We start from the raw sequence: 16,923 nt of genomic DNA on the forward strand, positions 1-16,923 counted from the left end.
GACACTGATGTATAGAACAGTCTTTTGGTCTCTGTGGGAGAGGGAGAGGGTGGGATGATTTGGGAGAATGGCATTGAAACATGTATAATACCATATATGAAATGAGTCGCCAGTCCAGGTTCGATGCAGGATACTGGATGCTTGGGGCTGGTGCACTGGGACGACCCAGAGGGATGGTATGGGGAGGGTGGTGGGAGGAGGGTTCAGGATGGGGAACACATGTATACCTGTGGCGGATTCATTTTGATATATGGCAAAACCAATACAATATTTTAAAGTTAAAAAATAAAATTAAATTAAATTTAAAAAAAAAGAAAATGCAATTTTATTCCCAAATAACAAATAAAGCATGATACTTAAAAGGCTATAGGAAGATTAAAACTGACCTACTACTACTACTACTAAGTCGCTTCAGTCGTGTCCGACTCTGTGCGACCCCACAGATGGCAGCCCACCAGGCTCCCCCATCCCTGAGATTCTCCAGGCAAGAACACTGGAGAGGGCTGCCATTTCCTTCTCCAATAAACTGACCTAATCAATTATTAAATAGTTAAAGAACTGTGGCCTTCAGAGCCATGGTTAGATAACTGTAGATGGTTAAAAGCCATGGAAACACATTCCATTTCAAATTGATAAAGTAATGTGTTGTTCAACTTGGGTTGCCATAATAAAGTACCACAGACTTGGGTGGCTTAAATAAAAGAAATTTATTCTCATAGTTCTGGAACCTGGAAATCTAAGATTAAGGTACCAGCAAGACCATTCTTTTGTGAGGCCTCTTTTCTGGGCTTGCAGAAAGTCACCTTCCTTCTGTATCCTCACATGTCCTTTTCTCTGTATGTGACACTCAAAGAAAGGGTAAGGACAACAGTCCTATTAGATCAGGGCCTAACTTTATGATCTCATTTAAGCTTAATTGCCATATCTCCAAATAGTCACATTGACAGGTTAGGTCTTAACATATAAAATCTAGAGGAGACACAATGGAGTCCATAACAGAATAGAGTTAAGAAACCATTATAAAGTATAATAATGGATCCCATTAATCAGTAGCAGTGATTACAGTTTGCATTTGGAGCCAGTAATCTTGGCTATCCAGATGTCATGATATTGTCATTGTTCAGAATTGCCATGACATCCTAGGTATACGAAGAGTATAATGTGAAGCAATCTGAACTGTTCTTATTGTACAATTGATATACAAATAATAACATTGGTATCTAAAATTAAGGATTAAGGGACTTCCCTGGTGGCCCAGTGGTTAAGAATCCACCTTCTAAAGAAGGGGATGTGATATTGATCCCTGGTCACAGAATATCACATATGCAACAAGTGGACCCATGTACCCATCCTAGATCCCACGCACTGCAAGAGAAGCCACTGCAATGAGAAGCCTGTGTACCACAGCTAGAGAAAGACTGGGCACAGCAGTGAAGATTAAGTGTAGCCATTAATTAATAAATACATAAATATGAAAAAAATTAAGAACTCACTATATGCCAGGCACTCCACTAATTTATTTTTCTTTATTATCTTATTTAATCTTCCTAACAAGTCTATGAATTCTAAGAAGTAGAATTATTTTCAGTAATTTACATAAGAAAACTTAATGCTTAGAGAAATTAGGTCATTTGTCAAAAGTAGTACCTCTGCCTCTCTAAGGCCTAACTCTTCCTGTTTGCCCAGACCCTAACACTTTGCTAAAGCCCTCAACCCCTATTTAACTGATGAAGACCCAAAATGTAAAGGTCAGTTTCTATAAGATTAGCTACTTATTTGTTGCTAAAGCCATCATAAGTTAAATCTAAGCTTTACAGTTTAAATTATCTTGCCCAGATTCAACCATTAAAAATCAAATACATATGGTGTGACATATTTCTCCATAAGCATTAATAGTGCCCTCCCCGCTTACTAAAATTCAAAATCCAAGTCACAGACCCTGGACAAAAGGACTCCTCAATTCTATATGTGTTCTTCCCCAAATGTGAATATTTATCCCCTAAAACTATGAAAGTCGCTCAGTCGTATCCAAATCTTTGCAACCCCAACAGGCCAGAATAGTGGAATGGGTAGCTATTTCCTTCTCCAGGGGATCTTTCCAACCCAGGGATCGAACCCATGTCTCCCGCATTGCAGGTGGATTCTTTACCAGCTGAGCCACCAGGACATCTCCCCTATTTTGTAGGGGTAGGGCCTTGGAATCATAAACCAAACAGCATGGAGGTCATTCCATGAGCAAGTTCATTCTTATTGTGAAGTGAGAGTGAGGGGCAGGGCCAAATCTTCTCTGTTCTTCCCTCCAAATTCACCAATCAGATATTACTCCTTTCTCCTCTAGAATGAAATATGTGAGAAACATAAAGAAAAACAGTAGTATTCACATGAAAGGGAGCATCAGGGCATTTACTCTTCAAAATTCTGCCTCCGTAGTAAATATAATTTACAGAGACTTATTCATATAAATGCCAAAATTTTATTTAACCAGAATTATGAAGAAATTGCATTAGAGAAATGGGAAAGGGATATGTCCTGTGTGTGTGTGTGTGTGTTTTCAGATCAAGTCATACAAGAGAGCTGCATCCTCATCTGCCGTAAATGGATAAAGGATGACATAGAAAAGAGAAAACTTAATTTTAAGCATATTTTATATATCTGAAGAGCTTCCTTTGTGGCTCAGATGGTAAAGAATATGCCTGCAATGCAAGAGGCCCAGGTTCAATCCTTGGGTTGGGAAGATTTCCTGGAGAAGGAAATGGAAACCCATTCCAGTATTCTTGCCTGCAGAATTCCACAGACAGAGGAGTCTGGTGGGCTACAGTCCATGGAATAACAGAGTCAGATATGACTAAGCAACTAACACTACTACCCTCATAAAGCTCTTTGAAAACCACTAGTTCCATGATTGTTTTATATGTATGAAAGGAAATATCAGAAAAAATACCTGAAGAGTTCAAAGTACTTTTTTCAAAGGAACTAAGTCAAGGTGGGGGGCGGGGGCAAAGTACTTACTAGGAAAATGTTTTTTAAGTTTTGTAGTATTATTTGACCCAAGTATATATGTATATATATTTTTGGTTTGATATAAAATTAAATACCATGGAATAATAGCAATGGAAATATCAAAATTTTGCCTGTTATTCTAATGATTGATTTAGCCAAGAAAAGGAAAGAATGAAGGAAACAAAAAGTAATTTAAAAATGACTGGTTCTGGTAGCAGATAGAAACTTATGTTCAAAATGAAGACAATGACATTGCATCTCTTTTTTATAAGGAAAAAACAGGAAATTTTGCAGCATAAATATTTTCAAAATGCATTTTTAGAGACCCAGGCCAGCTCTTAAGTCCTCCAGAGCTGCACTGTCCAATATGGTAACCATTGGCTACACGTGGTTATTTAAAATTAGGTGTAAATAAGATTTTAAGTTCTATCCCTCACATTAGCCACAGTTCATATGCTAAAAAGCCACATCTGGCTTATGGCAATCTTTTGGATAGCAGAAATAAACATTTTCATTACTGCATACATTTCTATTGGAAAGCACTGCTCTAGGTCTTGCTGTTTACATGCTGAATTTGTACTAAGTCTTTCATGTGGTGCCTCAGATGGTAAAGAATCTTCTTACAATGCAGGGGACCTGGGTTCAACCCCCGGGTCGCAAAGATCCCCTGGAGAAGCGAATGGCTATCCACTCCAGTATTCTTGCCTGGGGAATTCTACGGACAGAGAAGCGTAGCAAGCTACAGCCCATAGGGTCACAAAAAGTCAGACGTGACTAAGCAAGTAACCCTCCATACTCTGAAACCCATTGTCTTGAGGAGAAATGAACAAACCTGCCAAGATATCAATGCCTTTAGAAAACCAAATATTTTCATATCATTTAGAAACAAGTTTGATATTCTAGCCCTGAACTGGAACTACTTCATTCATATTCTACAGATATTTATTAATATCTGTATAATCATGTGCCAGGCAGTTTGCTGGATATTGAGAAAACAGTGTTACTCAAGAACCTCAATATCCATCAGCAAAATGATGGTACAGGAAGCCCCAGAACCTGGTGCACCACAGAAGCATCAACTTAACAACATACAGCCCCAGAAACTTCTATGAGAAATTCAGAAATCAGTTAGGAAGATGTAGCACTAAGGCAAGTTCAAATCCAAGAAGAGTCACAATGAAACAGATAAGAAAAGCTATTTAATTCCAGCCATGCTACTCAAAGCTAGCACAGTTTGTAATTGGGAAGAAAAGCCCAGCTGTGGCTTCTCCTTTGGGAAGGAAAGAGAATGGTAGAATGTGTATTTAAAGTTCCAGATTTTAGAGGGACTGCTTTCTGTTTAACCTGACTCAAGGCACTGACAGGTAACTGGCATACCTTGGATGCCAGAGACTGCAGAGATTAAAAAAGAATTCAGCAGACTGTGGCAGCACTAGAGAGTTGTAAAACTGTAGACAGAAATAGCCTCAGTTCACCATGATCAGGAGTAAGCATCCAGTTTGTGTCTTCTCCCTAGTGAGAGAAAGAAAAGAGTAGAGCATGGGTCCAACGTTCTCACTTTTGCAGGTATGTGCAGTCTGAGACTGGTTTCTGTTTCATCTGACATGAAGTGCTGACAGAATAGTTACACCTTGACACCTGAGGGATACAGAGAGACTGGTGGCTTCAGGCAAAACCAGAAAAAAACAATAAACCTTTCAAACTGGAAAATGATATACACAAGTCCAGAGAAGGTGCATCCTTAGAAAAAGCTGGAAAGACCCAAAAATCTGTAGCTGGATTGAATGGTGAAAGTCTTTCCCTGTATGAAGCCAGTAGATAAGATTGGAAGAGTTGTCTTTTTGTGTTCAAATGTGTGGATTCCAACACAGCATTATAAGGCATATGAAGAAACAGGAAAATATGACCCAATCAGAGGAATAAAAAACATCTCCAGAAACTGACCTTAAAGAAAGTAGCACAGTATTGTTAACTATATTCACCATTGCTGTAAAGCACATCTCTAAAACTTATTTATCTTCCTAAAATAAATCTTTATACCATTGATCATCTCCCAGTTTCCCCCTCTTCCCACTCCCTGGCAAACAACATTCTGCTTTTTGTTTCTAAGTGATTGGTTACTTCATTGGTTTCATATAAGATATCTAAAGTTAGATTTCATATTATATGCTTTTTACCACAATAAAAAAGAGATGTAAAAAAAGATGATCAGCATCTATCCAGGCCTTGAACAATTAAATAAGACTATGCATTACTGTCTAAAACAATGTCATAAGAGCTATTATAGAACAGTATAGGGTGATAAGGGAGAAGAGAAGAGAGGCACTTAGCTAATGTCTAAGGCTAACAGGATCATCAAGAAAGGCCTTCCAGAAGAACTGGTATCAAAACTACGGATGAGAAACTAGTGACACTTTCTACACAAACATGCAAGTTTAGAAGATGACCTAGTATTTATTTCAGTCAAAAGGAAGAGCATGTAAGAAAGGTTAAGAGCAACAGAAAGCATGTTTTAATTTGCAGTGGGGAGGTAAGGGGTTGGGGAGAATGGTGAAGTGATAAGGAGAGAATAAAGAGAAAAAACAATAATAAGTTATAATCAGGGACCATATCATATAGGGACTAGTAAAATATTTAAAGAGTATGGTCTCCCAAGTGTTCATCCAATAGACTGTACTTTTCATATTTGTTTTATTCACACTTTGAACAATACTCTCCACATTATATACAGTGTGTTGAATGTATTAAATATTCATTCAGTATGCACCAAAAGATTTAATAATGTAAATATATGCTTGGATTTGCATTTTATGACATTCTACTTACATTTCAGAAAACGGATTATAAAAGGCTACTGTAATATTAATTATGAACAGTCTCTGTACTTGCATCTGAAAAGAACAATCATAATTCCATATATATTATGAAACATACTATATACCCATTAAGGCTAATTTATTTATATATAATTAGAGTTAAATGCCTGCATGTGTGTGTATAAATTTGTTTATGATGTGAGAATAATAATATTTTAATGATGCATTTATATATTTCTCCTTGGTTTACAGTTTTATTCTCACTTCCAAAATTTGTATAAGACCATTAGTGACTTGGGGCCAAGACAGTAAACATATGCACTCTCAGCACATTCCTAGTTACTTCTTGCATTAAAAGTTTAGGTGCTAATTGTATATCAACAAGGCACAGTTATCAGTTAAATCAAATATCCACTAGATTGAGAACAGAAGTTCCAACAAAGGCACAGACTGCATTAACAGTTGGATGGGCATTATCCATGATATGTTTGTCCTTCATATTCAAAGATAATAGCCAGTGGATGTTTTTCTCTCAATATGTGAACGTATTTGGAAAACCACAAGTATGGGACCACCTGCTCACAGGTGAAAGCACTATTGAGACCTTCAGTTTTGGCAGCTCAACTCCTTTGACTCATGTCCTACAAATGCCATTGATTGGGAAAATATACAGAATCACCTATTGTTTTACATCAATTCAGTCAACTTGCTGCTGTTCCCCACTATTGCACAGCTGTATCAAACGGTTTGCATGCTGCCTCAGGGGTTACAACTATAAGCTCTATAGCAGACAACTTTCAGGCTGTAATCAATTATGACTTTCAGAAAAAAAAAATGTTTGAGAGTCACAGCATACATAACTGAAAGGGATGATAAATTTTAAGGAAAGCCTTTAATTTTATAAATAAGAAAACATAATTTTATAGAATTTAAATTGATAGTCAATAACGCTACGTTTTCTAGTTACACAGTTGAGGCTAGTGTTTTTTTCTAATATACAGTGCTGTTATTAAAGTTGTCCATTGACAACAGCATTCTTCCTTTCCTTTTTTCTTCATTATTTTTTCTTTCTTTTCTTTTTCCTTCCCTTTCTCCTTTATCCCTCTCTCCTTCCTTCCTTCATGTTATTTAGGCAACCACTCACTTGGGCTTCCCAGGTGGCACTAGTGGTAAAGAACCTGCCTGCCAATGCAGGAGACACAGGAGATGCTGGTTCAACCCCTGGGTTGGGAAGACAGATCTCCTGGAGAAGGGCATGGCAATCCACTCCAGTATTCTTGCCTGGAGAATCCCATGGACTGAGGAGCCTGCTGGGCTACAGTCCATAGCGTCATAGAGAGTCAGACACAACAAGCATCTTATGACTCATTTGCTAATTCACTTAATTATATATATATATATATATATATATATATTTTTTTTTTTTTTTGCCAAACAACTAGTGTTTTTCAAGATCAATGCTAATTGCTAAGCATACAAAACTGTAAGTTAAAACCACAGCTAAAAATATTAGCTAAGACTTCAGGAATATGAGAAAGTATAGACTCACTTTTCCCTGTTTCTTCCAAGTATAATTATATAACTTTAAAAGTACTTTATAGACAACAGTAAGATAAATCTGAAAGCTGGAAAGAAGAATGTGTACCAGCTAGAGGGTACAGGAGTTGAGAAATAACAACATGGTGAGTTACCTGTTTTTGTTGTTTTTTTTTTCCTATCCCATACACCTTGGACTGGCAATGGAGAGACCTGCCATAAGAAATGATTAGGCATAAAGGGGAAAAAAAAAAAAAAGAAAGAAAGAAAGATAGAAAGAAAAAGAAGTAAGAAAGACAAATCTGTTCTTTCTCACCAAAGGACTGGGAAAGTAGAAACCCAAAAGAGACCTAGTAGGGAACCTCAAGCAGATTTCCTCAGAGCCTCTGTTGATTATCCAACTTACCAACAGCAGTGGCAACAGCAAAGTCTCAGCCATCCCAGCTTCTGTTCCATACCTTATGGCAGGTGAGTGATGTTATCTCCCAGCATGGAAGAAACAAACTCTTAATGTTCTTATTCCCCTGTCCAGAAGCAGGGCCCAGACACTGGTCCCACCAGCTCATTTCTACTGCAATAGTAAAGCTCTGTGACTCCCTGGCTTCCATCCAATGGTATAAGGGAACTAGGGCCAGTGGTTTTTTGCCTCACACATAATATTGCTCAGTACCCCACAGATGGCACCAATAGGGCTTACACAGGAGTCCTAGCAGCACCAGAAATCAAACAAGACAAAATATCACTGCAAGGGATCACAAACTAAATATTCAAGGGAATTAAAACTCAGAGAAGTAGACTATAACTTATATACTATATAACTTAAATAGAACAACTAACTGCCTGCTAAAATAGAATACTTGGATAGGAACAGGAATCCACTAATAAAATAAATGTTCAGGATACAATAAAAAAAATCATTATACCAAGAATTTGGAAAATCAGAATTTAATGAGAAAAGATAACCAATATGGAGATTAAGCTGATATTGAAATTATCTGACAAGCATTTTAAAAGCAACTGCCTTAAAAATTACAAATTGTCTCAAAACATATGAAAACAGAAAATCTCAGCACAGAAATAGAAATTATATAAAATAACTGAAGATTATAGAATCAAAAACTATTATTAAAAAAATTTAACTGAAATTAAAAAAAAAAACTCAATTGTACACAACAGAGTGTAAATGGAAATGATAAAATCAACTGAAGATAAAGACAGATCAACAGAAATTTCTGTAGAAAAATTTAAGAAGAGCAAAAATTTATTTTATCACAGTACAGAAGAGAAAGAGTGTGGTACTGGGAAAGTATTTGAAGAAACAATGGCTGAAAACTTGCCAAAGTTGGCAAAAGACACAAATCTACATATGTAAACATGCGAAAACCTCAAATAACTCCAAAGAAATCCACACCAAGATATAACAAAATTAAAATTTTAAGTATGAAATAAAAAGAAAAAAAATTTTAAAATAGCCAGAGGAAAAGAATACATTACCTGTAAAAGAATAACAATTCATATTATAGTGGATTTCCTATCTGAAACCACGCAGGCCAGAAGGAAGCACAACTGTGTGCTTTTTGTTTTGTTTTGTTTTGTTTTTAAGGTGCTAAAAGAAAAGAGCTGTCAATTCTAAAAGGAACCAGAAATTCTATATCCATTGGTGAAACTATCCATCAGGAATAAAGAAGACATAAACATATTCTCAGTCAAAAGAATGCTAAAATAATTTGTGCTAGCAAATCTACACTTAAACAATTACTAACAAAAGCTCTCTAAACCTTCTAAAAAAGAAGGTGATAACAGAAGACAGTGACCTTTAGAAAGGAAAGAAAAACAATAGACAATAGTAAATATAATAGGCTATTCTTCATCACATGAACTTCTTTTAGCAAATAGTTTGATTACAATACAAGTTATAACTGTGAAAGTGTAGTTGCTCAGTTGTGTCTAACTCTTTGTGACCCCATGGGCTATAGCCCACCAGGCTCCTCTGTCCATGGAATTCTCCAGGTAAGAACACTGGAGTGGGCAGCCATTCCCTTCTCCAGGGGATCTTCACACCCCAGAGATCAAACTTGGATTTCCTGCTTTGCAGACAGATTCTTTACCCTCTGAGCCACCAGGGAGGCCCAATAACTATCTGACATGATAAATGTATATAGACAAGTATATTATTAAGATGGAGAAGGTAAAGGGACCTAAGGAGAAGCAAAAGTTTTATTTTTCACTCATAAAATTTTTTCAAGCTGTTGTATTATTTTAATTATATAACCGAATGTATCTTATAAGATTAATCATCATAATTCTATTAATGATTTGTATACAGAGTATGGTTGAGACATGAGTTGGATCTATTCTGTTAATCTCTGTCTTTTAATTTGTGTATTTAGACATTTTAACATATAAAGTAATTATATGTATGTTGGGGTTTAATTTTGTCATTATTGTTTCTGTTTCTGTGTCTTTTGATGTAACTTCATTTGATATAAAATGTTAATACAGGCAATCAATATCTTTGTACATGTTAATTAAAATATTTATATTTGGATATTTAAGACTGTCATACTAAGTGACAAAAATACTAGTAAATCATTACTTTTAAAATGGCATTGTACATTGTGACACCAAAATAATGAAAGCCTATATTATAGTCATACAATTAAAAACAAAATTTTACTTGCTTGGACACTAAAGTAACTATGTAAATTACTGGTTTTGAACCTGTGTATCTATGTGATATAAAGGGACATGCTTACTAGCATTGAGTGTTATTTTTTAATGCATTTCATTTAGTGGAAATATAAATTTACCTAAGGATTTATGACTTTTCCACTAATATTCAACAAAAGAGTCCAAAATTGCAGTACCTGGCTATAATCTCAAAAACAACAGAATAATCTTCGTTCATTTCCAAGGCAAACCATTCAATATCACCATAATCCAAGTCTGTGCCCCAACCACTAATGCCAAAGAGGTTGAACGGTTCTGTGAAGACCTACAAGACTTTCTAGAACTAACATCAAAAACAGACGTCTTTTTCATCATAGAGGACTGAAATGCAAAAGTAGGTAGTCAAGAGAAACCTGGAGTAACAGGCAAGTTTGGCCTTGGGGTACAAAATGAAGCAAGGAAAAGGCTAACAGAGTGTTGCCAAGAGAACGCACTGATCATAGCAAATACTCTCTTCCAACAACACAAGAGACAACTCTATACATGGACATCACAAAATGGTCAATACTGAAATCAGATTGATTACATTCTTTGGAGCCAAAGATGGAGAAGCTCTATAGTCAGGAAAAATAAGACCGGGAGTTGACTGCAGCTTATGTCATGAACTCCTTAGTGCTAAATTCAGACTTATATTGATGCTAAGTCACTTCAGTCATGTCCGACTCTGTGCGACCCCATAGACGGCAGCCCAACAGGCTCCCCCGTCCCTGGGATTCTCCAGGCAAGAACACTGGAGTGGGTTACCATTTCCTTCTCCAATGCATGAAAGTGAAAAGTGAAAGTGAAGTCGCTCAGTCGTGTCCGACCCTCAGCGACCCCATGGACTGCAGCCCTCCAGGCTCCTCCATCCATGGGATTTTCCAGGCAAGAGTACTGGAGTGGGTGTCATTGCCTTCTCCGAGACTTATATTGAAGAAAGTAGAAAAAACCATTTGACCATTCAGGTATGATCTAAATCAAATCCCTTGAAATTATACAGTGGAAGTGAAAAATAAATTTAAGGGATTAGATCTCATAGAATGCCTGAAGAACTATGGACAGAGGTTTGCAACATTGTACAGGAGGCTGTGATCTAAACCATCCCCAAGAAAAAGAAATGCAAAAAGGCAAAATAAGGAGGTTTTCAAATAGCTGAGAAAAGAAGAGGAGCAAAAGAAGAGATACCAAGGGAACATTTCATGCAAAGATGGGCTCAATAAATGACAGAAACTGTATGGAAATAACAGAAGCAGAAGATATTAAGAGGTAGCAAGAAAACACAGAAGAATTATACAAAAAGATCTTTATGACCCAGGTAACCACGATGGGTGTAATCACTCACCTAGAGCCAGACATCCTGGAGTGTGAAGTCAAGTGGGCCTCATAATCATATTTAAACAGAATTAAAAATTTCAAAGGGATGAATAATTTCTTTAGCAATATTGTAGAATAGATGTATAAGGATAAAATGGCAGGGGGCGGGGAGTAAAATCCCTAGATTATGTCTTTGTTCCTCTTGCTTTTCCAAGCCACCCACTTTGGTTTCCTTGGTGGCTCAGACCTTAAAGAATCTGCCTGCAATACAGGAGGATCTGAGTTGGATTCCTGGGTTGGGAAGATCCACCAGAGAAGGGAATGGCTACCCACTCCAGGAGAATTCCATGGATAGAGGAGCCTGGCAGGGACTACAATTCAAGGGATCGCGAAGAGTTGGGCATGACTGAGCCACTAACATTTTCCAGTTCCACTGTGTGCACCTATGAAATACTAGCTATCCCTGGATGAATCTCCTTGGCTGTGGAGTGATTAAAAAAATATATATATATATATATTTAGGACTTATCTTAATCTATGAAGAGAAACAGATAACGCTTTTTGAACTGAAAGGGAAAGATATATATAGATAAAATGAAATTATCTCCCTTCAAAATTAGAGGAAAGCAATGGGAATTATCAAAACATGATTATAAGTGCAACAGATACATAAAAATGAGTTTGAGAATTAAAAATAATCCCTTTAGCTTTCAGGCTTCCATCATGTTGTTTTGTTTCATTACTGTCAGAAAACAAAGAGTAAGAAGCTAGAGGGTTAGACAGTGATTAGAAAAGATTCAATATGCTTTCATGGGCATTTACTCCTAGGGAGATATCTTTCCCACGAGGGTGTTGCAATTTACTTCTGATGATCTGTATCCAAATTGCATGTTTGCTAAGCATCGTTAGAAGAATGAGGTTGAAATAGGGAATTGAACAGGGTGTAAGAAAGAATCTATCCATCTGTAACTAGCAAACCAAGGCAAGAATTATCTTATGATCTGAAATTCAGATGCCCAACATGGAGATTCTTCCTAAGAGAAGTAGTGTGTTTATCTGAAAATTCCAGCAAAGCACAGTTATAGCTAACACTAAACTGTCAGTGACTCAGAATTATAGTTCATGGAAAAGAAGTAATAGCTTTATGAGCTCATGTTAAGTCTTTGGAAGGGTATCTCTGAGTTGTTTTAGTGAAACTTCAAATTTGAGTTTACATATAAAGACCAAGTTGATGTTGAAAAACGAACAATAGGAAATAGTGAAAGGTAAAAATTGTAAATTATGTTAAACACTCATGGAATTGGAGGAGATAGTTTATTGGAAAATAAGCATTTACTGAGTAGTTATATGACAGACTATTTCTAAATAATTTCTGCAGTTATGCATGCTTTGGCTTTATTTAAATATGACTCCTAAAATTGTAATTATGTCCACTATGTCTTGGACATAGATTAAGATGATTCCTCAAAATTCTTTTACTCGTTTTTTCACACACACACACACAAAAAAATAACCCTGCTCATAATTATCCCTATTTAATAAAAGAGAAGATAGAATTCAATATTTCATTTAAATTACCCAAGGTCACAAATGTAGTTGGTAGTTGGACTGAAATTGAACTTGAATCTCTTTATTACAAAGACCATATTCTTTGCCTTTTGTCATGTATTGTGCTATAAGAAACCTGATTTTCAGCATCTTCAGGGGACAAATAATTTTCTCTGATGAAATATGACTCTCAACTAAGTTCAGGATTTGATCATCTAAAATGCATGACCTAGTCCACCCACCTTTCCTGCAAAACATTTACAGAAAATACAGTTGAAAATGTACAATTTTGAAAATGCTGGTCATTGAAATGCTATAATTGAAGAGAGTCTGTTTGGTAGGAAGTTAGTCATAAGCAAGGAAGGATGAAGGCAATGCCAAAGAATGCTCAAACTACCACACAATTGCACTCATCTCATACGCTAGTAAAGTAATGCTCAAAATTCTCCAAGCCAGGCTTCAACAATACGTGAACTGTGAACTTCCAGATGTTCAAGCTGGTTTTAGAAAAGGCAGAGGAACCAGAGATCAAATTGTTGACATCTGCTAGATCATCAAAAAAGCAATTGAGTTCCAGAAAAAACATCTATTTCTGCTTTTTTGACTATGCCAAAGCCTTTGACTGTGTGGATCACAATAAACTGGGGAAAATTCTGAAGGAGATGGGAATACCAGACCACCTGACCTGCCTCTTGAGAAACCTATATGCAGGTCAGGAAGCAAGAGTTAGAACTGGACATGGAACAACAGACTGGTTCCCAATAGGGAAAGGAGTATGTCAAGGCTGTATACTGTCACCCTGCTTATTTAACTTCTATGCAGAGTACATCAAGAGAAATGCTGGGCTGGAGGAAGCACAAGCTGGAATCAAGATTGTCAAGAGAAATATCAATAACCTCAGATATGCAAATGACACCACCCTTATGGCAGAAAGTGAAGAAGAACTAAAGAGCCTCTTGATGAAAGTTAGAGAGGAGAGTGAAAAAGTTGGCTTAAAGGTCAACATTCAGAAAACTAAGATCATGGAATCCGGTCCCATCACTTCATGGCAAATAGATAGGGAAACAGTGGCTGACTTTATTTCTCTGGGCTCCAAAATCACTATAGATGGTGATTGCAGCCATGAAATTAAAAGATGATTTAACTCCTTGGAAGGAAAGTTAAGACCAAAATAGACAGCATATTAAAAATCAGAGACATTACTTTGTCAACAAAGGTCCGTCTAGTCAAGGCTATGGTTTTTCCAGTAGTCATGTATGAATGTGAGAGTTGGGCTATAAAGAAAGCTGAGCACCAAAGAATTAATGCTTTTGAACTGTGGTGTTGGAGAAGACTCTTGAGAGTCCCTTGGACTGCAAGGAGATTCAACCATCCTAAAGGAGATCCGTTCTGGGTGTTCACTGAAAGGACTGATGATGAAGCTGAAACTCCAATACTTTGGCCAACTGATGCGAAGAGCTGACTCATTTCAAAAGACCCTGATGCTGGGAAAGATTGAGGGCAGGAGGAGAAGGGGATGACAGAGGATGAGATGGTTGAATGGCATCACCGACTCAATGGACATGAGTCTGGGTAAACTCCGGGCATTGGTGATGGACAGGGAGGTCTGGCATGCTGTGGTTCATGGGGTTGCAAAGAGTCAGACAAGACTGAGCAACTGAACTGAACTGAACTGAAGGAAGGATGGCTTGGCTGAAAGATATGCAAGCTGTTTCTAAAACCCATCCCAGACACACCCAGGAGAGCTGACAGATAAGTTAAAAAAATAATCACAAGTACTTTTCCAACTCCTGCAGGTGCAACCTAGGCACACAGTGGATACAAAGTAACCACAGGGGCTTCTCCAAGTAACCTTAGGCATCTAAGAGCCCATTTAGGGTGCATACATATTCTACACCTGATTATAAGAGACTGAATTATGGGAATACATAAACAACACAAGCTACTTTTATGTATCTTGCAATTGTCAATCTGCCTTTTGCATTCCCTGTCATTGACTGGTGGTAGGTAGAAGCCCTATTTTGCACAGGGCATAACCAAAGGAGACTGGAAGTATAAAAAGGGGAAAACCAAGAGAAAAAAGACTGTTCCTTTAGGGTTAGCCTGCTCCCAAACCTTGGGAGTGTGTGTCTAATAAAGGATCTGTCTGCTTGAGCTGCACTGAGCTGTAATTTGTGTTTAAAGTTCTTAGTCTGTGTTTCTAAATTTTTATTGCAATAAGGCAAGAAATAAGGCAAAAAACTAAACCAAACTGACAAATCTAAAAAACTATTTGTACTGAAATATGCCCTCTCTCAACTGAAATTTTTAATAAATAAGGTTTTTTAAGTTTCAGAAATCATAAGCAAAGCATATAATTTGGAGGATAAAGCATTGCTACCACATGTAAGTAGAACAGGACAAAAACAAAGTAATAAAGCAATTTAGAATCAATTTTAAAAACATTCACTGAGAATCAGGTAGAGAATAAATATAATTACCAGGTGGCACTAGTGGTAAAGAACTCACCTGCCAATGCAGGAGATTTAAGAGACATGGATTTGACCCCTGGGTCAGGAAGATCCCTTGTAAGAGAGAGCATGGCAATCTACTCCTCTGTTCTTGCCTGGAGAATCATATGAACAGAGAAGCAGGGGGTGGGGAGGGACGGCTACAGTTTATAGGTTTGCAGACTCACACAAGTGAAGTGACTTGGCACACAGGTAGAGAATAAGATGCTGATGACTTAAGGAAAACAAACCTTCAACAAAGGCTGAATTTTATTGATGAAAATCTCTCAGGTCTAACTCCAATTAGTTCACTAGCTAACTTTAGTGTCAGATATATTTCAGATTTAGGTCTGCAACTTACTACAACAGTTGTGTGGCCATGGTAAATTTACTTCAATTAAGTTTCTTTTCTATTAATCTAGAGTAATAAAAGTTCAGAGTTTCTGTGTGGCAATTAAATGAGGTTTTTTTAAAATCCAGCTTAGTGCCTTGGGTTAATAAATGTGAATTTCACCCATTCATAACAAAATTCCCACAGATGCCAGGTTTAAGGAGGACTTAATCCATTTTTCTTTTCCAAATTTCAAAATTTACACATCAGTTTAGAAGTTGTGATTGCTTTTAAAACACAAAGATGATTAGCTCCTGCAGTATTAAGAATGAGTAGCTTTCTTACACTTTTATGAAGGAAAAATTACCTAATTGTGAAGGAGCAAATTATCTAGTTTTGTCAAGGAAATATTATTGTGTCCTGGTAATGAAGTATTTAAACTTCTTGCCTGTTTTCTTTTAAACAAGGTGAAGTTATGGTGTAAAATACTTTAATTTGAATGTTAAATTCTTTAAAAAGTCTAACTAGTCCACTTCTGTGTTTGTGTTTAATTACCTAGAGAGAGAAGTGTTTACCTAAAGTTCAGTCTCACCAGTCCAGAGAAATACTGGAGACATTGTTGATTCATGCTCTTATGCAATAACTATATTAAGTATTCTCTGAAAATTATTGGCAGCCAACCTTTGAAATAACACACAGTTGTAAAAATAAAAATAAATTAAGAAAAAAAAAGAGAAATCAAAATGATCATTCGTAACTTCCAACCCAATACAATGTAAATCTTAGGAAATCCCAGCAGGCCTTTTGTTAGATTTTGATCAGCGATTCCTAAAATGTATATGGAAATGAAAAAGATCTAGAATAGTCAAGAGGAACTAAGATCCCACAAGATGCACAATGTGGCAAAAAAAGAAAAAAAAAAAAAAACAGACCAACAGAATAGTCAAGTCATATTTGTAAAAGAAGAAATATTTGAAAGACATACACTTCTCAACTTCTAAAGGTATTATAAAAGGGTGCAATAATCAAAACAATGCAGTTCTGCTATAAGAATAATATTGATCAATGAAATAGAATTGAGACTCCATGAAACACAAATACATTTTTAGCAAATTAATTTTCTGTGCCAAGAAGTGCCAAGACAATTAAATGAGGAAAGACTAATTTTTTGACAAGTACT

The 16,923-nt window shown here is 36.6% G+C and overlaps 1 long non-coding RNA gene across 2 annotated transcripts in view; it reads right to left on the reverse strand.

Moving 5' to 3' along the window:
* LOC133239107 (uncharacterized) overlaps positions 1-16,923 on the reverse strand; it is a 49,528-nt gene that overhangs the window by 28,420 nt on the left and 4,185 nt on the right. Inside the window, exon 2 of one of the 2 annotated variants that reach the window (XR_009733721.1) lies at positions 4,378-4,512. The exons of the other annotated variant lie outside the window; for it this stretch is intronic. This is a non-coding gene — a long non-coding RNA (uncharacterized LOC133239107). The remainder of the gene's footprint in view (positions 1-4,377; positions 4,513-16,923) is intronic. 2 annotated transcript variants of the gene reach the window in all.

This window comes from Bos javanicus, chromosome 26 (assembly GCF_032452875.1).
Source record: "Bos javanicus breed banteng chromosome 26, ARS-OSU_banteng_1.0, whole genome shotgun sequence".
In the NCBI taxonomy this organism is placed as follows: Eukaryota; Metazoa; Chordata; class Mammalia; order Artiodactyla; family Bovidae; genus Bos; species Bos javanicus.